The following is a 26,235-nucleotide window of genomic DNA, read 5'->3' on the forward strand; positions in this document are numbered from 1 at the left end:
GCAAGACAAGACCAGGGCCGGCCCTAGCCCAAATTTTTTGGTAAGCAAGTAGATTTTTTGGCACCCCCTATGCAGTGCCCCTCCTACAGTGCCCCCGGGAGTGGTCCCCCCTGTGCAGTGCCACTTGTGCCCCCAGTAGTAAGCCCCTTATATAGTGCCCCCAGTATTAGTCCTCCCATGCAGTGCCCCTAATAGTGGTACCCCTTATGCAGTGCCCTTTAAACAGAGGCCCCAGTTGTAGTCCCCCCCTATGCAGTACCCCCAGTATTGCCCTTTATATAGTGCCCCCAGTAGTGGTCCCCCCTTGTAGAGCCCCTAGTAGTAGTCCCCCCTCCTGTAGTGCCCCTAGTAGTAGTCCCCCCCCTTGAAGTAGTCCCCCCATTGTTGAGCCCCCAGTGGAGGTTCCCCCCTATGCAGTGCCCCCAGTAGTAGCCCCCCCTTGTAGTGCCCCCAGTAATAATCCCACCTTGTATTGCCCCCAGTAGTAGTCCCCACTTGTAGCGCCTCCAGTAGTAGTCCCCCCTTGTAGTGCCCCCAGTAGTAGTCCCCCCCGTAGTGCTCCTAGTAGTAGTCCCCCCTTGTAGTGTCCCCAGTAGTAGTCCCTCCTTGCAGTGCCCCCAGTAGTAGTCCCCCCCTTGTAGTTCCCCCAGTAGTAGCCCCCCCTTGTAGTGCCCCAGTAGTAGTCCCCCCCAGTAGAGACACACGTAATAAAAATAAAAAAAAACCACTTACCTGAAACCCTGCTCCTGCTCCTGGTCCCACAGCCGCTATCAGCTCCTCCGTCCATCCTCCTGGGCCGCTTTGCATTATGGGAGAGACGTCATGACGTCTCTCCCATTACTCTCTGCGGGAGCCGGAAGATGGCTCCGACAGTGGGCGCAGCAGCTGATGAGAGTCTGACAGACTCTCATTGGCTGCTAATCAAAACAAACACACTGCTGCCGGTGCCAGCGGCTGTGTGTTTGGCACTGTGTAGTGCTGACCGAACCCCGTCCGGTCAGCGCTACACACGCGGTGCAGCTGTGTCACAGAGACACAGTCTGCCCGTGGCCTGCATGGTACGCAGCTGAGGCACCCTCCACTATGTGGCGCCCTACTCAGCTGTGTAACATAGAACAGGCCCTGGACAAGACACAAAAAAGATGCCCAGCTATAGCAGAGTCTCACAGAACTCGAGTCGCCTGTGTGGCCTGACTGCAGCAAAGATGAGTGAGAACATATCTGTATGTACTGTATGTATGTTTGTGAGTGTATGATTTAGGGAGATAGAAAGAAATATATAGAGAAAAGTAGAGTTTGTTTGTAAAGCTTGTTTGAGGGAACTATGGGGATGTGTGGGGGAGGAGAGCCTTTTGCCATGGCATCCATTTTGTTTCACATGACCTACCAAAAAAAATACAAAACTCCATCTTAGAATGTGTTCCATTCCAAGCTGTTATTAATTTAACTCCCATGATACTAGAGCGACATAAACCACAGACACAGGGCCTAATTCAGACCTGCTCGCAAGCGCAGGACGCTCGCTAGTGAGTTGATGGTGCCCTAATGCGCATGCGCACGACGGAGGGAGCTCCGTCCTGCGCATGCGCGAGACCCGCATAGCTACAGCCAAGCTGTCGCTATGGGTCTCGCACCAAAGGGGGCATGCTGTCGATGGTGAGTGACAGAACGCCCCCTTTGGTGGGCATGCCGGGGGCGTGGCTGCCAGACAGAGGTGTTCCCGTGGGAGTGATTTTGGCTCTGATAGAGCCAAAATCACTCCAGGGCTTGCAGCAGCGAGACCCTACCGCAGGGTCTCGTCGCAAGCCCGATGGTCGCGATGGTCTTGACCATCATCATGGACGCTCGCATAAGCTGTGGGTGGTAACCCACAGCTATGCGAGCGTCCAAGAGGCCGCTCCATTTTAAGGTAGGAGGGCCCTGATTCAGAGCGAGCGCTCTGGTCAGAGCGTCCGGCTCTGAATCAGGCCCACAGGTCCATCCTCATAACACTGATACCAGCTTATAATTAAATAATGCTATACAAGCTTATTCAGACATCTTTGCAATACTATTATAAATATACAAATCGGATATCGGATGTTGATTGCTAAGGAAACATGGTAGTTAAAGACATCCTCGGGGCAGGTGAACCATCTTTGAGGCGAGGAATGTAGATCACCCCAGAGATGCTTGAGTAAAGTGGGTACCATTGTTCAGCAAGATCTAGAATGATTACCATCTGATATATTAACCTGAAACATACACACTACAACTATGTGATATATTTCAGGCAAAGACTCTACTATATAATGTAGTATTCCAGAATGTATAAACTATATAACACTGTATAATACATAAGCTGATTACACTATACTCTTTTACATTTAACTATTCTATCTCCATCAAATATATCAAGTTAAGCACCAATATATAAATTAGAAATGTGCGGTTCGGTTTTTATGAAATACGAACACATCCGAACTTAGCGGTCCCAAGTCAAATCGAGTCCCAGTTCAGAATCACTTTGGGGGTCCAAGTAGAAACAAGTCCAAGCTCGGGTCCGTTGTCAGTTTGCAACTCGGTTTTAAAAAACAAATTCTGGTTTTGGATTGCATGTAGACAGGTCCAAATGACATGATTTAAGCCATTTTTTTAAATTTTTTATATCGATTTTTATGAAATCCAAAACCGAACCAAAACAGAATCTGAACCAAAACACTTGAGGATAGTTTTGACAAAACCCAAACCACCAAGCCAAACCACGATGATGAATTAGAACCAAGTCCAAAATCAAAACACAGGGGTCCACATACATCTCTAATATAACTCACCATCCTCAAAACCAACACTTGTTACTAGAGATGAGTGGGTTCAGATTCCAGAGATCCGAACCCACCCGAACTTTGCAGATCTGAGTCGGATCCAAGACGGCTCGGGTTTTCCTGCCTGACTCGGATCTCAAAACGTCATCATCCCGCTGTCGGATTCTTGCGGGTTTTGGATTGTATAAAATATCCCGCGATCGCCGCCATTTTCATTCCATCTGTGAAGAGTAAAGAGAGTGGGGGCTGTGTGTAAATGTGCTCGCTGTGCTGTTGCTGATGCTGTGCATATGGGCTGGCTACTGTTGTCACTCAGGGGCTGGCTTCTTATGTCCATAGGGGGTGGGGCTGGCTGTTGTCCATATAAAGGGGCTGGCTGGCTGTTGTCCTGTCCACTCCATAGGGGCTGGCTGTTGTCCATATAGGGGCTAGCTAGCTGTTGTCCTGTCCATAGGGGCTGACTGGCTGTGCTGTCCAAGGAGTGCTCTGTCCATCAGGGGTGCGCTTCACCTCCAATGTGAAAAAATATATATTTTTTTGTATGTGTGTGCGCGTTAGCAACACTTATCAGCAATGTAGGTGCGCAGGGGTGCTGCCTGTGTCATTTATCAAGAGGCTGCTGCCTCGTTCAGGTGTGTTACCTCCTCCAGTGTGAAAAAAATAAAGTATTTTATTTCTCTGTGTGTGTGTGTGCATTAGCCACACTTATCAGCAACATACGTGCGCAGTGGTACTGCCTGTGTCATTTACAAAGGGGCTGCTGCCTCATTCAGTGGTGCTTCCCCCCAGTGTGAATAAAATGAAGTATTTTATTTCTGTGTGTGTGCACATTAGCCACACTTATCAGCAATGTAGGTGCGCAGGGGTGCTGTGCTGCCTGTGTCATTTATCAAGGGGCTGCTGTCTCATTCAGGGGTGCTTCCCCCCAGTGTACAAAAATTAAGTATTTTATTTCTGTGTGTGTGTGCGTGTTAGCACACTTATCAGCAACGTAGGTGCACAGTGGTTCTGCCTGTGTCATTTATCAAGGGGCTGCTGCCTCTTTCAGGGGTGCTCTTCACCCCCAGTGTGAAAAAAATAAAAACATTTTTTTTGTGTGTGCCCATTAGGCACACTTATCAGCAATGTAAGTGTGCAGGGGTGCTGTGCTGCCTGTGTCATTTATCAAGGGGCTGCTGTCTCAATCAGGGTGCTCCCCCACCCAGTGTGAAAAAAATAAAAACAATTTTTTTGTGTGTGTGCATTAGCCACACTTATCAGCAATGTAGGTGCACAGGGGTGCTGCTTGTGTCATTTATCAAGGGGTTACTACCTCTTTCAGCGCTCTTCATCCAACAATTTTTTCTGTTTGTGTGTGTGCGCGTTAACCACACTTATCAGCAAGGTAGGTGCACGGGGGTGCTGCCTGTGTCATTTATCATGGGGCTGTTGCTTTGTTCAGTGGTGCTCTCCCCCCCAGTGTGAAAAAAATAAATATTTTTCTGTATGTGGTTGTGTGTGTTAGCCGCAATTTAGCTGCACTATAATTGCTTGGTGACACTCCTGTAAGACTGCAGTGAGTATGGAGGACAGTCACATGACAGGAGAGCTGGATCCACATACCAGTCTTGTAGCTGTCATGATGACGATGCAAGGCCGTCAACGTCATCTATGAAGGCCAATGCACCGGGGCTTAAGTCAGGCTATGTAAAAAAATCTACTTTTACCCTGTTAAAGAAAAAAAAATCTAAAGTTAAGTCAGCTTTAGAGAAACAAAAAATTGGCAATATACCATTCACTACACGAAATGGCAAAGAAAGGATAAGGCCTTGGCCTTTATTTATGACTGGTGGTTCTAGTTGTGATAATTTAAGCCCTTCTGCTTGTAGAAGAGGTACACATTTTTTTTTAAATTGTCTCAGAAAAGTCACAGATCCCCAAGAAGAGTCCAAGTGTGTCTGTGGTTGCCATGTGTGAGCCTGACCTTTCTAATACTGTACTTGAAGAGGATCCTCATTCCACCATTTGTGTGCCCTCTGCAAATGTGGGGATGAGCAGCACAAAGCAACATGTGAGGACGCTTCTGTGGAATTGCACCAGGAGGATGAGTAGGATATTTACGTAGTTGGCGATAACAACAAGGATGATGATAAGGATATTTATGCCAAGGATGTTTGTGTAAAAAATGTAAGTCAGGCAACAGTTGTTGCCCATGGAGGGAAAAATCCCATTGTTGCCATGCCTGGGCAAAGGACCACAAAATCCACTTCTCATGTGTGGAATAATTTCCACCCAAATCTGGACAACCTTTGCCAAGCCATTTGTAACCGTTGCCATGTAACAGTGAGTAGAGGTAAGGACCTTAACCATCTAGGAACCTCCTCCCTGTTACGTCACTTGCAGCGCATTCATCAAATTGGAAAGGGTATTTAAAATTTTGAAATTTAGGGGACAATCAGTCCAGTGTCACCTAGCTGCTTCCTTCTATCTGGATCCAAGCGCCTTCAGTCTCCACCACCAACACCTGCATCATCATCAACATCCTCATTTGTGATCGGAAGTAGTCCTGCATCCAATTTCATAAGAATGACTGACTCCTCTCATATCCATGATGGCTGTGCTAGTATTAGATGGTGAAATAATAGAAAATAAGGATGATAGTGTGGAGGAAGTGCAAAAGGAGGATGAGGGGGAAATTTGTATCCTATCTGACGATGTTGCAGTTTGACATTCTCCTGCAGCTCTCAGCTCTGACACAGAGGAGCCAAGAGTGCAGGCGCTATTCTCCGGGGGCAGCCCTGCATCTCTGCAGCCCAGCATCCCCTTTATGTTAGGCCATGCGCCCTTTATGTTGGGCCACGCACCCTTTCTGGGCACACGGGGGCCACCGCGGGTGTCACCAAACCCGGTGATGCCTCTGACCCCCACACACACACAGCTCTCTCCACTTACTCAGATCCCTCTATACTGCTCCCTGCCCCCTCACACAACCTCCACCTCACACAGATGTTCCCCACATGTACACAGCTCTCCTTATTCATGTAGATCACATACACACACAGTACTTCACCCAAACATATTGTAGATTCCCCCCCTTCCCTAACACAGAATACCTTCCCTCTGTACACCGCTTTCCCCTCTGGTCCTCACTATCATAGAGCTTACCTAGCCATGGGAAGGGGATATCACCAGCTGAGCCTGCAACTGTGCAACACATTGAGAGATCAGTGCCTCCATAATGGGTGGGTGGTGTGGGCATGGCGGGAGCCGTGAGTGTTGCTCTGCTCATATCACACCCCTTGTCTGGAAGCACTGATCTCTGAATGTGTTTCAGGCTCAGCAGGTGGTCCCTCACCCCCTCCTACACGCACAACACCCTTCCACGCGCCCCCCCTTCTGCTGGCAGAATCAGATAGGCAATTAAGGTATGTGCTGACAAATTTGTCATCAGCACATACCTCCGGTGGGTGGTTGGAGCAATGGCGGTGGTGCCCCCTTCAGGGCTGGTGCCTAGAGATGGGAGCATCCATTGCCTCCCATAGTTCTGCCCCTGAATCCAATTGAACTCCTTTGGTTTAATCTGGACAGGTGTGTTCAATATGTACAAGTAACAAGCCAAAATCACCTTTGAGAGTAGCTACAAGACAAGTGGACTGCAATCATAGCTGAAACTTTTGACAAATTGACCAGCAGAATGCCCCGTGTTTGCACTGCTGTGATCACCACTAAGGGTGGATACTTTGATGAGATGAAAATGTAAGGAAATCAAAACTCAATTTATTTGTAAACAATGGGCCTGATTCAGCAAGGATCGTAACTGTGATTACTCATGATATCGGGCGATTGTTGCGTTCTGCGCAAGCGTATGCATGTCAATGCATGTATGCAAACCAGCCAATGAAATCGGGACTGCGATCACAGTGACTATGCAGGTCCATTGCAGAGTGATTGACAGGAAGTACCATTTGGGGGAGGTGACGAGGGGGTGGTTGGTGAAATGCAGGCGTGTTAGTGCATTTGAACACCATTGCAGAGGCATGCATAAAATATCCACTGTGATGCCATATGCAGCTTGGTCTTTCACAGCGTGCACTGAGGTTAGCAATTTCTGAGTAAGGTCAGACCTTGTGCAAGTGTGAGGCTCTGATTGTTTTGAAGTCTTGCTAAGTATTATGGATGTGTGTAAGGTTAGGTGGGCAAGGCTGCCAAGAGACGGGCTGGGCCGGGGTGAAGGGGGCGTGGCCAAATTACGGGAGACATGGCCACACCCTCTTAAGAAAAAATTGTTGCGCTGCTGTGCGCTGGGAGGGGGTGCTGTAAGCCCCTCATCGCAGCGCATATCCAGGGGGGGTGCAATCAGTCTCTCTTTGCAGCCCAGCACACAGCAGCGTGTGTTGGGCTGCTCAGCTGACAGGGAGAAGACATCGGACCCGTCCCCCGCCGGGCCCAGGTAATTAGTACCTGCTCCCCCCCCTCTCAGTCCTCCTGAAGGTGGGGGTCCTTATGTTGTGCTGCAACGGCATAGCGATCGCAGTGGATTAGCATATCTTTGCAGTGAGACTGCGATTGCAGTTGAGATCCTTGCTAAATCAGGCCCATCATGTGTCAGGGTATTGTTCAGCTGCCAAGCTCAGGAAATTCTGCCTTGAAGACTTCTATCAAGCGGCCGCGAGAGAAATTGAACTTAACACTGAGAAAAGTACAATTTAGCTCAAGAAGTGAGCTGTGACTTCCTGGTCACCTTTATTAATACCTCAAATTGAAGGTGTACATTTAAGCAAACAACCAATAAAATAAAAAACAATAAAACATATTTCCTGAAGCATACTAATATCCAATCAATTCTTGCCCTAAGGGCGTACATATCAGCAAATTAATTAGCTCGTCATATCTGAAAAAACAGTTTAAGCTTGTAGCGAGGTAGATTTATGGTTCCTTGACTTTGTTCCTTGTTTCTCTCCCAAAGTAATGGTTTCCATTGTAAGAATAACTCTGGTTCCCTTATCTTGTAAGCCAGCTCTTCCTGTCAAACAGTCTTGTAGAGAACATATCTGAATTTCTTTCATTTAAGGCAAAAAATACAGTTTTGTCTTAAAGGCATACATTCATTTAAAATCAGCACATGTGTTAATCAATAAGTTCAGCATTGTCTTACCCTAATATTCCCCTCTTTTTATTAACACTTGTCCCTATAGTTGTGATATGATCGCAATATATCGTTTGATGGTGCTTACTTTATCGTACATGACAATCTTAGGGACTGCATGCAGATATATAATAATCATTCAATACCACGTTATTGCCCCCCTATCACAAGTCTAACTAGAGAGGGGTTCTAATTCTATAACTGCATTAACACTTATTTAGCCATACAGACAATAACTACAATAAACACAACTGTTCTTTGCTGTGACTGGGTTCTTTTTCCTACATTTAGGACACCAAGTCACCGTGGCATGCAAGGGCATCTTTTCCACGGACATTAAAGCTACTGTGACAGGTTTCTTCTTACATTTTTCAAATAGGCAATTAGTCATTTTATATGTAGCATACAGAACAATTCCTGCCAGTAGTAATTTCCCTATAAGCTCAACTATTCCCATGAACCAGCCACCTACTCCTTTGAACCAATTGGCTGGGTTTAGCCATGAGAACCAGGATGTACCAAACCATGGCTCCTCTGTGTGATCTTTGGCAAACTGTCTCTTTAGCTCTTAGACCTTGTCTAAATGTTGCTCGATAACCTCTTCAATTTCATAGGTCTGATTTATGTAATTGCAGCAAGCCTCCTTCACTATCATGCACATTCCTCCTTCTCGGGCTGTCAGGTAGTCTAATACCAGTCTATGTGCTAATAACTCTTTAGTTATCATTTGAAGTTCACGTAACATTAATCTGAAATTATCATCATATAAATTGGTTATGTTATCAATGAGGTTAGCTAAATCCATGATATAATAGAATGCCTTTTTAATACAGCACCTATTTATCCATGGTAACGTGATTAAGTCTTGACTGGCCTTTTTAGCTGGCTGTACTTCCCTCCTTATAACTGAATGTTCCTTAAAATCCCATTGTTTCAAGTGTGTGGGGTGTATCTGTTCAACATAATAAGTAGGAGGTAATAGATAACACAGTGTACAATTTCCAAAACCTCCAAATGGTAACCATTTGTATGCATATCTTCCACACAAATAATATATATTGTCAGGGAGAGTAGTAGGGGCATGTCCCACCATTGTTTGAGTGAGGAAATAGAGAAAAGGTCTCACCATCATCATATTTGGGGTCAACCTGATGGGATTCCCCCTACAGGTAGATTTATTCCAATACTCAGGTATCTCACCCTGCACCCATGCTCCTATAGTTGGTATACCTTTTTCATCACAGCCATCTATTGCCAAGAGAGGGTTATCTGCATAAGGCAAGTCGTGATGAGTGGGGTGCCTAAATCTATCAGCCAGGTCCTTAAACCTGAACATGGCCTCCTTACATTTAACCTGACCAAGGGGCCTTTTCTTTGGCTTCACTATAGATCCATCCACCAATTTTATCTGATGGTTCCATCCATGCATTTCTTGCATATAGGTGGTAGGGGGCACTGAAAAACAAAAACTTACATTTCTGACTAGCAAACCAGTCAGTAAGCGTACAGGCCTAGTGACATATTTTGCCTTTGTGACTGGCAGCAAGGAAAAGAAGTTGACATTTATAACTTCATCTAGTGTCAAGGGCACCGCCACCCAGTTCATGGTCTTTGAGGAAAGAGGTGAATGTGTGCATATCCAACAATCGGTTATATTGAGCTGCTGTGCTGCTGTGTAATGCATTTGGACAAGTGAATTGGACCAAGGCTCATGTAATGTTTTATGGTATTCTCCTGTGAGATTACCCTTACTTTGGGACCATGTACTCATCATAATCAGATTTACAAATACTGACAACCAGATAAAAGGATTCATTGTGGTGGTACCAACTTGACTGTGAGTTTCTTGCAATGTGACATGTGAATCCACGTAGGTCATCCTCCAAGCTTTACTGAGGTAGGTGTGGTTAATAGGACCTGGAATGGACCTTCGAACCTTGGTTCCAGCGGTCTTCTGATGTGTTTCTTTGTATAGACCCAATCACCTGGTTCAAGGTAGTGTGAACCTGGAACTGTATCTGGATCTGGAAGGGAGGAGAAAACTAGAGAATGGGTGTTAGCTACCTGCTTACATAAAGCAGCTACATATTCAGTTAGGTCTGCATGATTATGCTGGAGCTGCTGTGGAAAATAACACCTTGTCCTTGGTGCACTTAGAAACGATATTTCATATGGTGACAGTTTGTGCTTCTTACTGGGTGTTGTTCTAACTGAATACAATGCCACTGGTAGACAATCAACCCATGTTTTGCCTGTCTCAGCTATCATCTTCTGGATCTTTAGTTTTAAAGTCCCGTTTAGCCTCTCGACACGCACACTGGCCTGCGGTCGGTAGGGGGCGTGGAAAGCCTGCTCTATACCCATATCTTTCATTATGTGTTGCATTACCTCTCCAGTGAAGTGTGATCCTCTATCTGATTCAATGGTCTCTGGTATCCCATACCTATAGATAACTTCACTAATCAGTTTCTTCGCTGTCGTTTTGGCGGTAGCCTTGGCGACTGGGAAAGCTTTTGGCCAATTACTGAATAAATCCATACAAATGAGGGCATACTCATATGTCCCCACCCTGGGTAACTGGATGTAGTCAATCTGCAGTCTCTGAAACGGGTACAATGGCCTTGGTGTATGTTTCTGTGGTGTCTTAACTGTCTGTCCAGGATTGTGTTTTCCACACACAAAGCAGGCAGCCACATAAGTGGTAGCTGCTGCATTAAAGCCTGGTGCTATCCAGTGCTGGGAGACTGTATTTGACATAGACTCCTTCGAGTTATGCAGTGGGCTATGGGCCAGCTGAGCCATAAGGGGATATAAGGCCCTGGGGAGTCACCACCTGTCTCCTTTCCTCCATAACTTCTCCTCACAGGTGGCTCCCTCTTTTCCCAGCCCTTTTTCTCACCTGTCAGTGGTTGTTCCTGAAACTGCATCAGGGTCTGTATATCTGTTTGTTCTCCTTTTGTACTATCTGCTGTGTCAGTTTCTATACCATATAGGGCTGGTACTTCTATCAGGGCCGCTTGCTTGGCCACAGCATCAGCTTTGGCATTACCCCTGGCTTCAGCTGTTTTCTCCTTTGTATGAGCCTGCACCTTGATTATCGCCACTCTGGTGGGAAGCTGCAAGGCTGCAAACAATGACCTAATGAGAGCAGCATGCTTAATGGTTTTACCAGCCGCTCCCATTAAATCCCTACTCTTCCAAATGGGGCCGAAATCGTGAGCCACACCCCAGGCGTACCTGGAGTCAGTGTATATGTTTGCTGTCTGATTTTCAGCCATTATACATTCCTCTGTGAGTGCCCTCAACTCCGCTTCCTGTGCAGAACAGGAAGGTGGGAGTGGTTTCTGAATCAGTACCTCTTCCAGAGTAGTGACAGCATACCCTGTTCTTGGGGATCCATTGTGGTAATACCTCGAGCCATCAACAAATAGCTCCCAGTCTGGGTTCTGGAGTGGTATATCGCTAACATTAGGAAGTTCCTGCATTTCAGATTTCATTAATTCCAAACAATTATGTTGGGAAAAATTTTGTTGTGTGAGTGTATCTTGATCTTTACCTGTGCTACACTCATCTGGATCTATCTCAAGAGTATTATCAGATGTGTTTGTACTCCCTTCCTTCCTCTCTCTTGAATCCTGCATTGGGAGCAGAGTAGCGGGATTCAACACTGTGCATCTCTTGATTGTGATGTTTGTAGGACTCAAGAGTGCCACCTCATATTTGGTAAGTCTTGCTGCAGATAAGTGTTTAGTTCTGGCTTGATTTAGAATTTCTGTAACAGAATGTGGGACCTGTACTATTAAGTGGTGGTCCAGGACTAAATCTGCAGCCTTGTCTTTAAGAAGTGCAGCTGCTGCTACAGCTCTGATGCAGGATGAGGCACATTTTATTATGTTATCAAGCTGCAGAGAATAATATGCAAGAGATCTGTGTTTACCTCCATGTTCCTGCACTAGTACTCCCTGCACATGCCCCTCCCTCTCATGACAGAAAAGAATAAAAGGCCTGTCATACCTTGGTAGGCCCAAGGCCGGTGCCTGAGATACCACTGTCTTGATATTTTGGAAAGCCTGCTTCTGCTGTGCAGTGAGACTAACCTTTTTATCTGTTGAATCTGTCAGGGCATCATATAATGGCTGCATCAGCCACGATGCATTGGCGACCCAATCACGGCAATACCCAATCAGGCCTAAGAAGGCTCTGAGCTGCCATGTAGTGGTGGGTTTGGGTACTTTCTGTATTGCAGATACCCTGTCTTGTGTAAGGTGTCTAGTGCCTTGTGAGATACAGTGTCCCAAAAAGGTAACTCGCATCTTAGCAACCTGTAGCTTGTCCTTAGACACTCTACAATTCTGTTCACATAGGAACTTTAATAAGGAGACTGTCTTAGCTTGACAAATTTCTTGTGTATCTGTACACAGAAGCAAGTCATCTACATACTGCAATAATTGAGTAGATGGTTGCTGAGGTCTCCACCCTTGCAGGACTAGAGAAATTGCCTCTGAAAATTCTGAAGGAGATGTGGCCCCTCCTTGTGGGAGTCTGGTCCAGCAATACTGTTTACCCATGCTGGTGAATGCCAGATATAACTGACATTCTGGTGTTATTGGTACAGAGAAGAAAGCATTGACTAAGTCTATGACTGTAAAGTATTTGGCTGTGAGCCGTTTCTGATTTAGTATGTGGATTCGGGACAATAGGAACATCCACTACCAGTCTCTTATTTACCTCCCTAAGGTCATGAACCATGCGATACTCTTGGATTCCACCAGGTGGCGCTATTTTCTTCTTCACCGGAAACAATGGAGTGTTCCATGAGGACCTACATTCCCTTATTACCCCCGTAGCTAGATAAGCCGATATCTGTTGCTGGATAGCATGTTCTTGTTCTTTGGTGAGGGGATACTGCTTTATCTTAACAGGGATTGTACCTGCCTTCAAATGCAACATGGCAGGCTGTACTTTTAGTAATCCCACATCTGTTTTTCCCTTTGACCATAATTTGTCTGGGATTACTGACAACCAAGGTGGGATGGGCTGGGGTTTGGGGGTTGCATGCTCTAGCAGATAAATTGCTGCTTCGATCTGGTTTTCCAGTGTTTAGCCTGATTTACCCTTAAGAACAACATTTCCATCCCTGTATTCAATTGTGGCCTGTAAAACACTTAAAATATCTGCCCCAAGCAGATTAACAGGACAGGTTGTGGAGGTCAGGAACTCCACTGGTACCTTAATTTCCTCTGATTCTACAGATACCTTTACTGGTTTGCTAATGTGCAAAGGTATGCTATGTCCTGTAAGTCCTGTACCTGGGATGGTTTGGTTTGTTAAATACCCCTTAGGGACATCAGCCGCCCTCAAGACTGTACGACTGGCTCCAGTATCTACAATGCATTGTATTTGCTCCCCTTCTGGCAGTGTTAGGGTTACCACTGCTTTTGGGCCAGGGGCATTTATGGTGTCCAATTGAGGGCGTGATACTGGAGTGCCTATTTCCTATGCAGTGTACACGTGGGCATTGTCTGTTCCTGTTGGCCTATTCTCTAACCACTGTTTATACTTCTGACAATCCCTTTTTATGTGTCCTGCTTTCTGACAAAAGAAACATAATCCTTTTTTTGAAAATCTCTTCTCGGTTAACTTTTTGGTTTCCTCTAGGCTGATTTTTGGGTCTGTAACCCCCTTCCTGTACCACATGGACTGTAACCTTCTGTGGTTGAGTCTTAGCTTTTGTCTTTTTTTCTTAATGTTGATCCTCAATTGCTCTCAAAACCTCAAGTACTGCTGACAATGTCATGGTAACTGCCTCTGGTCTTTTCTGATATAACTCTACTATGAGGCTCTCTAATAATCCCCCTAAAAAGGAGGTTCTGAGCATCTACTGGTGCATTTCATTGTCATCTTCAAACCCTCTGTCTAGGTGTGATTGATGGGTTTGGTCATAATATTCCTTAACTGATTGTCCTACTCTTTGCCTTGCTTCTGGCACTGCAGGCATACGTTGCTGCTACAATTCACACCACACTTTCACTCTAGTTACAATGAGTGGTCCTGGTTCTGGGTTCTGTCTATCCCCTACTCCAGGGGCACCTACTATGGGGGGATTGGTTGGCAGAGCCAGTATCTCTGCCAAGCTACCTCTCCCTATAGTCATTCTGCAAACTTCCTCCAGATCCACCCATATAGCCCCCCCACACAGATACTAATCTTTCCATGAACCTGTGGTAAGCCATGGGGTTCTTCCTAGGGTCTGGGGCTTTAGCAACAATATCATCCAGTTCTCTGGAAGTCCAGGGCTTATATTGGACCTGTGTTCTTACTACAACATGTTGGTGTGCTGGGTCATAGGCTGGTTCAAGGACTCTCTGAACCATCACTAGAAAAACCCCTGCTGAGTCTCTTAGGTATGGTGGTGGTTCAGTGTCCAGCAGAAAATAAGATTCTGGTTCTCTACAATATGAGCAGTCATATGGCTCAGAAACCTGCCCGCTTATGGCTTTCTTACAGACTGTATGTCTATGGGAGACCCTGTTTCCCACATAAGGCAGTAAAGGACTTGTTAAACTGTTCCAAGGGATTTATCCCAATGCTCTTTGAAAAAGAGACTGACCTTGGGGTGTGGTTGGGGTACTGTATGAGACTCCAGATGTTGTTTGAGGGGAATCTGGATTACATGGTTCCCCTCTCTCTGGAACTTGATTGTGACAATAAGGGTAAATATTGTAGGCAAGTGGTACACAAGATTCACAGTATGCACATTTCCTACTTGCCCTGGGAGTTGTTCCCATTACTTCTGACATTGTGGGGTACAAAGGCTTATGTGGGGCTGGCCCTACCCTCCATTGTCCCTCTCTCCTATTAAGCCTGATAGAAGGTACTGTGGGTGTAGAAGGTGTGTGTATTCCTGCTGAGGGTGTTGGTGCAGAGGGTGGACTAGGTCCACAATCCTCTAAAAATTCTCCCGCTTCTTCATTTAATGCCTCCTCACCTTTCTGAATCTGCTTAGCTACCCTTGTCCATGAGTTCACCTGATGTTCATATCCCTTATGCTGGATCCAAGTTTTCTGCTCTCTTGCAAAAGTTTCCCACCTTATTGGATCCAAAGATCCATGCTTGGGCATCCCAGCTTTCTGGAGTATCCTCTGTATATCTTTAAGTGTACCTTTTCCTTCTTTATCTCTGACTAGCTCCACAGGACTTCGTGGTTCTAATTCTGCCATACCTTTACTGCCTTGAGCCCCCATAACTGCATGACAGCTTGGGTTGCCGGCTCCTAGTCAATACTAGAGATGTCTTGAAGGATCCTTAATTAATTTACTCCACTGGGGTCCCTCTTTAAAATTTGGAAAATCGTTGCATCAAACTCTCTACTTGGATCTGGTATTCTTACCCTGGGACATACTATGGGTGCAGATTCTGAACAAACATTTCTAGGAATCTTCCTGCAGATAAACTGCCAATCTTGGCCCTGAAGTGTCTGTAAATATGACAAAGCAGCTTCCAAAGCTGGGTAGCATATGGCCTTTGAGGGTCTTTTATGGATATATTAGGGCAGATCACTGGCGCTTGTTTGCTTGCTATATTTCTGGGCAGTGTGGATACTACCTGCTTCCAGTCTTCACCCACCCTCCCCTGTAAATATTATTTGTCAGTCACGTGTGTACCAATTATGATACAGACACCTACTTTTGGCCTCGTGAGACTGTCCTCACAGTATAGCCCTACCGGGGTTTCTTTGGCCAATACTCCAGTCAGTTTTGGGTATAAGGACATCCTATTGTTCTGTAACAACAGGACCCCTGTACAATCCTTACACTTCAACTTGAGCGTGGCTGCTTGGTTCATATAGAACTCTTGTGGGAACTCTTGTGAGAACTCTTCTTGTATCCTCAACTGCTATCTTCATTTCCCATATACAATACAACTGCATTACTACTACCAATGATACCATACACACTATTGCAAAAATGTCAGGACCTTCTATCATGGCTAGATTCTCTCCTGATGCTTAGAGTGTTATATGGGTGTGGTTGGGTCCTAATTAGATGATGATGTGTTACTGAGTGTCTGCTACTTTTTACAATAAGCAGAGTAGTGCTATTAAGATGGCCAGTCCCGCTAGGCTGGCTAAGACCATCAGCACTATATCTATAAACTGACTGTACGGCATTGGAAATGTTCTAGCAGCATATACAAATAATTAGACAGACATACACCTGACTCAGGCTCCCCCTAGAGGCCAGACACTGAGAACTGCAGGTGCATCTAAACACGCAAGGGACACGGTTCTCTGGTGCTTACCCACTTCCCTCGTGAGTAAGGCACTCCGTGTCACTTCAAGCAAGAACTGAGAGCTATGAAGTCAATAAATAGTCAGCCCAGGGGGCGTAGCTCCCAAGGACAAGCCTCTAATAGCAGGTGAGAGCTGCAGTCTTTGGCTGTACTTTTAAAGACGTTCATTTATATACATCTCAGTTCTGTACATGTACAAGCACACACCTCTCATCATACACACTCTGCTGACAACAACTTATACTCTATAGAAAGGCAGAATTTGCTAGGATTCAATAAATACGTTACCTCACACCCACTGATCCAACGCCTTACTTAGGAAGAGCAGAAAGATTTAGAGGCAACAAATATGGCACTCACCCGGGTATGATTCTGCTGTTCCCAAGAGTCGGAGTGGTTTATTTGATCAGTGCACTTGGAGGAGGCCGGATCCCGGATGAGAAACCCCCAGAAGATTGTCAGGGTATTGTTCAGCTGCCAAGCTCAGGAAATTCTGCCTTGAAGACTTCTATCAAGCGGCCGCGAGAGAAATTGAACTTAACACTGAGAAAAGTACAATTTAGCTCAAGAAGTGAGCTGTGACTTCCTGGTCACCTTTATTAATACCTCAAATTGAACGTGTACATTTAAGCAAACAACCAATAAAATATATTTCCTGAAGCATACTAATATCCAATCAATTCTTGCCCTAAGGGCGTACTTATCAGCAAATTAATTAGCTCATCATATCTGAAAAAACAGTTTAAGCTTGTAGCGAGGTAGATTTATGGTTCCTTGACTTTGGGCCTGATTCAGAGCCACTCGTAAGTGGCAGCTCGTTCGCTCCGAGCGATGTTTGCCCAACTGCGCATGCGTACGGATCGTTATACGCATGCGCGAACCAGTCAGTGCGGCCGAAATTCATGTGCTCGCAAAATAGCGAATGCCTGCTAATTTGAGTGACAGGATGAGGCGTATGTGGGTGGTAACAGGGGAAGGTGCTTGAAAACGGGGAGTGGAGATCCGATCGCAGGCGTGCTTAAAGGTCAAAACGGGCGTTTTATGGGTGTGCATATTTAAAACAGCAGCGTCATTGACCACGTCACTGGGTTATTTTATAGCCAGAACTGCTCACAAAATTGTGGTAGCAAAAACCAACCACAAGTATAGCGAGCAGCTCATACCCTGTTCGATGTACTCGATTAATCTAATAAATAGCGGACATGACGTAGGATGCGAGCGGACAGGGGGCGTAGTTTCCCAAATAACGACCGCAAGTTTTGTTCGCTCATTCAGACCTAGAGGCGTGAACAGACCGCAAACAGCGAACGGTTCATTTGAATAGCCACCCCTATTTTCTGGACGAGCGAGCGCAAATAGCGACCGGCTCTGAATCAGGCCCTTTGTTCCTTGTTTCTCTCCCAAAGTAACGGTTTCCATTGTAAGAATAACTCTGGTTCCCTTATCTTGTAAGCCAGCTCTTCCTGTCAAACAGTCTTGTAGAGAACATATCTGAATTTCTTTTGTTTAAGGCAAAAAATACAGTTTTGTCTTAAAGGCATACATTCATTTAAAATCAGCACATGTGTTAATCAATAAGTTCAGCATTGTCTTACCCTAATACATGTAAGAGTACAAAAAAATGTATGTGCCAAAATAAATATATTTTCATCACAAACTAGTTTCATTTGTCCAATACTTACTGAAAAATTTTCAATTTGGGTGGTTTTTGAAAATGAATGAACGGTAGTGTAACTACACAATAAACAGTATCTACTGCATGCTGTTTATATTACACAAATTACCACAGAATTACTAAAGACAAACTATCACATAATTACACAATAACCATATCCACAATCCATGTACTCTCATCTGGCCATTAGTGTGTTGCCATACAGAAATGAGACAGAGAGAGAGAGAGAGAGAGAGAGAGAGAGAGAGAGAGAGAGAGAGAGAGAGAAAGATGTGATGCATATCCATGTGGGGAAGAGAGAAAGAGAGAGCCAGGTCCAGGTGAGTCACAGTGGCGTAACTAGGATTTTTGGAGCCCAGGGCGGGCAAGTTGAAGAACGGCGCCCCTCCCCCCACACACACACACAGCAAAATAAATTTGTGTTCCAAAGGCAAGCGGCAAAAATGGACGTAATCACATACCAAAGGGGCGTGGTCACTGAAAATGGGGCATGTCAATGTGACACACCACCCATTTCTCGTCACTCTGGGAACATTCCTTTCCATTCCATATGCACCTTACCTATACGGTGGTTTCTCACAATGTGGAACCTCTGAAGAAATGTATCTTCCATGGGAAGATGGTGTCTTCAGTCGGTATTCACTATTCATGTACTGTAGGTCACATCGTCAAGAAGATGCCTGTTTTTGTAGGAATATTAAGAAGGTCATCATCATACAACAGCTGTTCAACCAGATTCATTCCCCCTGTGTAGCTTCCTTCCCCCTGGATCTCTCAGCCACACAATCTCTCCCTGTGGCATCTCTCAGCCACACCATCACTTCCTCCCCTGCATCATCTCTCAGGCACACCATCACCAACCCCCTGCGTCGTCTCAGCATACCATCATCTCCCCCCGTGTCGTCTCAGCCACACCATCACCTCCCCTGTGTCGTCTCTCAGCATACCATCACAGATACACACACACACTGACACAAATACACACACACTGACTCTCATGCACACACACACTGACAGATACACACACACTGACACAGGTACACACACACATTGACACAGACACACACCTCTTTAACACAAATGCAGCCAACCAAATAAAAACATCATTGGCATCTATTGATTTAAAGTCACCCCTTCCGTGGCAGTCCGCACCCTTTCAGAATGGGAATGACTGCCTGGGAGGGGCTGCATGCTCCTCCTAAGTCAGCACCAGTAGGCACAGTTGCCTGCTTATTACATTATTATAGTGACAAGTCTTCGGTCCAGGAGCAATGGTGGTGGAGGCGGGTGGTGTGGGTATGATGCCCTTGCTGGGCCTGCAACGGTGCCCAGGGCACGTGCCTCGCACAACCTCCCCTAGTTATACCACTGGTGAGTCATCCCCATGGTGTGAGTTTCGGAGTGAATGCTTTGTAAGATGTTGGTACATTGAGCCTCAGGGTGTGACCACTGACCATCCCAGAAAGTAGTCAGAACCTATTGTCTAATGTCCTGTGTGTGTTAATTTGAATGTGCTTGGCAGGGGTATCTTAAGCAGGTACACACTAGATGATAGGTCGTCTGATCCGTGGGTCGGACGACATATCTGCCACATCAGCCACTGTGTACCGGCTATGACGCTGATGATGTGCACTCCCGTGCATTGTCAGCAACATCGTCCATTGGACTTGCAAGCAGGTGCAATGGGCAATATCATCAGTGGGCCCATGTTTCCGAATGCAGCATGGCCCCCGCCATCACTCCATCACTCCCGGCATCTGGCAGTATGTATGTACGGATGACATCGTGCTAGTTACACATTGGCTAATGTGTACCCAGCATAAGCCCTAGGCAAGCAGTGGTCACAATATCCAGGCACGGCTTTGTGTGTGAGATGGCCATGTCTGTTCATATGCTAATATAACAAACAAACTAATTTTCTCTGTAGTGAGTGAATTATACCACTTTCAGACATACGACCCGGGAATTACCCTGCCCAGACCTGGGTTTTTCTCCTCTGCAAAATCCCAGGTTTTTGCTCTAGACCCCCTTTCACACTACACCTGAGACCTGGGCAATTCCCGGGTCAACCCCTTTCAGACATAAGAAGGGTTTTTCAGTGTTTTACAGTTTTTCACAGTTTTGTCATTTAAAGCGGACACTTTGCTGGCACACAATAATGAGGTCCAGTAAAGGTAGGGGCTTTGCTATAAAGAGACTGGATGGGGTACCCATAATGCATTGCTGTATTCATGGCTGACAAGCACATGTGTAGCATGTAGAGCTTGATTTGTCTGGTGGATTTGCTGTACTATGCAGCAAATGATGCATGGATGAAGATGCTCATGCTGCACAGTGTGAGATCCAGAGGAGAAGGAACCATTTTTTGTGAAGAGGGAGACCAAACGCTGACATTATTTATGCCGCAGAAGAGCCTTCGTAATGTCCAGCAGATAACTGGAGGGTCATCTTGCACAATGTGGGCTCGAGATTGCCAACATAGAGAGGTTTTCTGGGTTACGGTGGGGGCATTTACAGAAAACCAATGGATGGCACATTTTAGGATGGCGTGTGGCACCTTTAATTACATCTTTGAACTCCTAACCCTGGCACCATCCGATGAAAACAGCCCTTTTCCCCGAGCAAGAAACCACCGATCATCTTGTGGTGGTATGCCACCCCTGGAAAGTACTGCACAATCTCCTAATTGTTTGTCGTCGGGATCTCCATGGTATGTGTTTTTTTGGTGTGTGAAGTGACAAAGGCAATACTATACCACTTTCAGACAGAAAAATCACTAAAACACTGTTTTTTTCATATATTTTTCAACCTGGGATGGACCCGGGTAATTGCTCCTAACCCCCTTTCACACAGCACATTAGACTCAGGTAATTCCCGGGTTGACCCCTTTCACTGAACCTGGTTCAGCCCTGCAGTATACTGTGTGTCATAATAAATGGATTGCTTTCATGGCACACAGGGATGAGGTCATGAAAAAAGGGTAGTGACTGCTTACTGCATTGCAACCATAGCTGCGAATTACTACTGAGTAGCCCAGACAGTGGGCCTGATTCAGAGCTGAACACTCTGACCAGAGCGCTCGCTCTGAATCAGGGCCGTCCTATTTAAATGTGGAGCGGCCTTTTGGACGCTTGCATAGCTGTGGGTTACCACCCACAGCTTATGCGAGCATCCATGATGATGGTCACGATGGTCAAAGACCATCGCGACCATCGGGCTTGCGACGAGACCCTGCGGTAGGGTCTCGCTTCCGCAAGCCCAGGAGTGATTTTGGCTCTATCAGAGCCAAAATCACTCCCACTGACATCATTACTGATGTCAGTGGGGCTGGACTCAGATGGTTGGCGTTCCCCTGGGAACGCCTCCGTCTGGCAGCCATGCCCCCGGCACGCCCACCAAAGGGGGCGTGCTGTCACTCACCATCGACAGCACGCCCCCTTTGGTGCGAGACCCCGAGCGACGTATTTCTCGCTGCTCGCCGGGTCTCGCCCATGCGCACGACGGATCTCCCTCCGTCGTGCGCATGCGCATTCGCCCAACATCGACCCACTTGCGAGCGAACTTCCCTCACAAGTGGGTCTGAATGACCCCCTGTGATCTGTTTGCAGATCTCTTCCTCCCCTCTGACTGCCAGCAGCTCTCGGATCACTTACTCTTTCCAATGCGCCATGCCTCTCTCTCTGTTTTTCTGCAGCACAACTGTGACATCAGACACCAGCACTACTGCCCCACCCACTCAGCCAATCAACCAGAGCCCGACCATATCAGCCAATAAGCGCTGTTTACTGTGATCTGGGTTGAAAAATCAGGGTCGAAGCATTTCAGACAGCCGGCAACCCTTGCAGGACCCGGGAAAATGTGACACCACAAGAATCCAGCTAGCGAGATCTTCTGCCAATAACAACCGCCCGTTGTTCCCTTAGAACTAGGATACATTCACCGGTACTTAGGCAGCTGCCTGGACTTATGCTCGAGGTAGTAGCGGCTCACCTGGATATACAGGGGAATTCAATAGGTAAAGAATGTACAGTTAGGACTGACACAGTTTATGATGATAAGAATATCGATGGTACGGAAGTTGTGAGAGTACAGTTAGGTTTTTTGGACAATAGCTTGGGAGCCGATGGTGTGGCAGCTGTGCAGATGGTGCAGCAATGGTGCCGATGGTGCGGCAATAGCCATAGATAAACAGTCTAGGGTTAGCAAATGGCTCTGACGGCCGATGGTGCGGCAACTGTGCCGATGTTGCAGCGATGGTGCAGATGTTGGGGCAATTGCCATAGATAAATAGTCTATGGTTTGATAAGGGCTTTGAGAGCCGATGGTGTGGCATGTGCACCGATGTTGCAGCGATGGTGCCAATGTTGTGGTAATTGCTGTAGATAAACAGTCTAGGGTTTGATAATGGCTTTGAGAGCCGATGGTGCGGCAAGTGTTCCGTATGATGAACGTTGGCAGCACGGGAGCTGCTGGATGTGGCTAGGAAGCCGTTTGGAGATTGGTGGTAGCACGGAAGCTACTTGGAGCGGCTAGGAAGCCATGTGGGAGTTCAGTGAACAGGAGAACAGGAACAACCTCACTCTGCAGCCAGGCTGAGGAAACTCACGGACACTCTATAGTCTGCACAGGTGCAATAGATCAGTGAGTATAAATAGGCTGAAGTCCCAATCAGGTTTGCACTTGTGGAATACACATCACTTCCTGAGGCGTGCCGATCTCCTAGCAACAGGAAGAACTGGAGTAACCCCATCCTGTCTGGTCATACTGTCAGAAAGTGTCAAGTCATGACCGCGACTTGTAACACAGCTTCACCGATGTCTTCAATGACTGGCCCAGTAGCGTGCATGCTGGCAAATTCTTATCTCTATAAGATCTGTTTCTTTGTCAGGTAAACATACGTGATATTCTGATATGCTTATATGAGCTAGTTAGGTATCTATTTGGAAACAGATCCAGCCATGTGGTTTATTAAATATAATTTTTTTTTTTTTGCTTAGAATAATTTTCTCAGGTACACCTTTAATGTAATGCTTAACATGCCTGGCAAATACCTCCTGCCCAGTAGTAACCAATGTGTACACCTACAAATAGTTTAGTAAATGTTTTTTAGGGTGTACTGCAGGCCAGATCAACCTGTGAGTATTCCGATTTTGTGAAAGTACAAGTTCCAGCATGCTCTGCCACAGTATTTCTATTAGGGCAGGGGTTAAAGTGGGCCAGAATGGGGTGGCGGAACTGTGTTCAGTCAGTTCTATTTGGAGATGGAACCAGTTCTGCCTCCTCCAGCCCACCTTACCCTGCCAGTCAGCCCTTCACCACAGGGAGTTGCTGGGCGCCCACTGAGATTTTGTTACCAGCGGGCGCCCAGATCCTTCTCTACAGCAGAAGCCAGAGCCTGGAGTTCACTCCTGAGCTCTGGCTTCTGGTTCCCACAGTGGGCACTATGGGACATAATGGGCACTACTGCTATGGGCATTATGTGTAAGAGGCACTACTGCTGTGGGCATTGTATAAGGGGCACTACCACTGTGGGCATTATGTGTATTGGGGCATTACTACTTTGGCTTTGTGTATAAGGGACACTATGGGTCAAATGTAATAGGTAGTCAGTTTTAGTAACAGTACAAACTCGCACTTTCTCGCACTTTTAAAAAGTGCGAGTTTGTACTGAAACTCGCAAATTCAATAGCCTGCGAACTTTTCAGCTCGAGGCTACTGCATTTGCGAGTGCAGGCGAGTTTAGGACTATGTAAACTGACACCTTTTAATGCGAGTAGCATTAAAAGGTGCGAGTTTTAGAGAAGCCATCACAGATCAGTTAGATCCGTGATGGCTTCTGTGTGTGTTAAAAAAAAAAAACGTGCACCCCCTCCCCAAAAGCATAACCAGCCCCGGGCTTTATAAAGCCTGTTCTGGTTCTAAAAATGCAGGGGCCAAAATGCGTAGGGGGCAAAACGAGTAAGGGTCCCCTGAAAATTCCTGAACCAGCACCGAACTCTTTCTAGCGGGGGGATAATGCCACAGCCAGGGAAAACCTTTCACCGGTTTCCCCGGCCAAAGCATTATCCCTGACCGCTAGTCAGTCCAGGCCGGGGACCCAATAAAGGGGTACCCCTCTCCAGGGCACCCCAGGCCTAGACTGATAGCCCGGGGCTATCCCCGGCACCCTAGGGCGGTGGGTGCCGGGTTGATAGTGTAAAGTGAAAGTGTAAAATTAAATTTACCATATTGTCTTTATTTGTAGAACCACAAGTACCAGCAAGCCTCCCCTGCATGCTGGTATTTGGAGAACCACAAATACCAGCATGCGGGGCATTACGGGCTCGCTGGCACTTGTAGTTCCACAACTAAAGAAATACGTAAAAAAACAAACTTACACCGTGAAAGTATAATTTTAATAAAACATACATGCACACTCACACTCACACATACTCACCTATTATCCGAAGTAATCCATAGGGGTGTACCTGAAAAAAAAATCCATACTCACCTCTCCTATGCGTAGATCACGTCCTCTTCTCCAAGTAGGCAATCCAGGGGTTAAAATAAAAAACCGAAAAAAAACCCGATCCATGCCGGACTGAGCAAAGGTATGTGTGTACACATACCTTTGCTCCGCGTAAATGACCGGGGCACACGTGTGTGTGCAGGGGCCGCCAGGGAGCATCTCCGTCTGGGAGCATCTCCGTCGGAGCAGCTCCCTGATTAGCTGAATGCGGCCAGCCTCTGTCTCCCTTAGACGTCTATGGTGAGAAATCTCCATAGCCCGTCTATGGTGAGAGCCGCTACATAGTAACCGCAAGATTAATTGATGTTAATCTTGTGGTTTACATCAATGATACAATATCGCGACAAAAAACCCGATCCATGCCGGACTGAGCAAAGGTATGTGTGTACACATACCTTTGCTCCGCGTAAATGACCGGGAGCTGCTCCGACGGAGATGCTCCCTGTTTGGCTGGCGGCCCCTGCACTGACAGGGCACACGTGTGCCCCGGTCATTTATGCGGAGCAAAGGTATGTGTACACACATACCTTTGCTCAGTCCGGCATGGATCGGGTTTTTTTTCGGTTTTTTATTTTAACCCCTGGATTGCCTACTTGGAGAAGAGGACGTGATCTACGCATAGGAGAGGTGAGTATGGATTTTTTTTTCAGGTACACCCCTATGGATTACTTCGGATAATAGGTGAGTATGTGTGAGTGTGAGTGTGCATGTATGTTTTATTAAAATTATACTTTCACGGTGTAAGTTTGTTTTTTTACGTATTTCTTTAGTTGTGGAACTACAAGTGCCAGCGGGCCCGTAATGCCCCGCATGCTGGTATTTGTGGTTCTCCAAATACCAGCATGCAGGGGAGGCTTGCTGGTACTTGTGGTTCTACAAATAAAGACAATATGGTAAATTTAATTTTACACTTTCACTTTACACTATCAACCCGGCACCCACCGCCCTAGGGTGCCGGGGATAGCCCCGGGCTATGTCTAGGCCTGGGGTGCCCTGGAGAGGGGTACCCCATTATTGGGGGGGTACCCAACTCCCCAGGGATCCCCGGCCTGGACTGACTAGCGGTCAGGGATAATGCTTTGGCCGGGGAAACCGGTGAAAGGTTTTCCCTGGCTGTGGCATTATCCCCCCGCTAGAAAGAGTTCGGTGCTGGTTCAGGAATTTTCAGGGGACCCCTACTCGTTTTGTCCCCTGATTTTCCAGAACCAGGACCAGCTCAACAAAGCCCTGTGCTGGTTCTTAATATACAGGGGCCCCCTACGCATTTTGGCCCCTGTATTTTTAGAACCAGAACAGGCTTTATAAAGCCCGGGGCTGGTTATGCTTTTGGGGAGGGGGTGCACGTCATTTTTTTTTTATTTAAACACATTTTACATAAGTACACACACAAACATGTACATATCTCATGGATATGTGCATGTTTCTGTGTTAATCTGACCTGCTCAGGATGTACTCGCTAGCCTGAAGCAGGTCTATTATTTGGGGACTTTTGGTAATCTTTTTTTTGCGAGTCTGAAACAGACACTCTATTACATTGGGCGAGTTGATTGTTTTCAATGTGAAAACATCTGGATGCCAGTTTGAGAATGGAGAGTTTTAGTAACTCTGAAAACTGCGAGTTTTAGTGAACAGACACCCTATTACATTGGAGAGTTGTGAAAAATTGCGAGTTTGGCACCAAACTCGCAATTTACCAAAACAGACTACCTATTACATTTGGCCCTATGTGTTGTGTAGGAGGGGCACTACTCTGTGTCATAACATAAATAAGGGACACTACTATGTGATGTAATGTGCAGGTGCACCGACAGCTGCACTGGGCCAGTGTGAA

The 26,235-nt window shown here is 46.4% G+C and overlaps 1 protein-coding gene and 1 pseudogene across 2 annotated transcripts in view; one reads left to right on the forward strand and one right to left on the reverse strand.

The window, feature by feature from the left end:
• The window catches only part of LOC148521827 (vasoactive intestinal polypeptide receptor 1-like), a 233,734-nt gene that overhangs the window by 188,082 nt on the left and 19,417 nt on the right, over nt 1–26,235 (forward strand). The window contains exon 1 of one of the 2 annotated variants that reach the window (XR_015878802.1): nt 22,590–22,784. The exons of the other annotated variant lie outside the window; for it this stretch is intronic. The gene's annotated coding sequence lies outside the window, so the exon portion shown is untranslated. Of the gene's footprint in view, nt 1–22,589; nt 22,785–26,235 lie in introns of those variants that run through there. 2 annotated transcript variants of the gene reach the window in all.
• On the reverse strand, nt 10,484–12,635 carry LOC148521828 (uncharacterized; annotated as a pseudogene).

This window comes from Taudactylus pleione, unplaced genomic scaffold, assembly GCF_031769625.1.
Source record: "Taudactylus pleione unplaced genomic scaffold, aTauple2 ptg000155l, whole genome shotgun sequence".
Taxonomy (NCBI): Eukaryota; Metazoa; Chordata; class Amphibia; order Anura; family Myobatrachidae; genus Taudactylus; species Taudactylus pleione.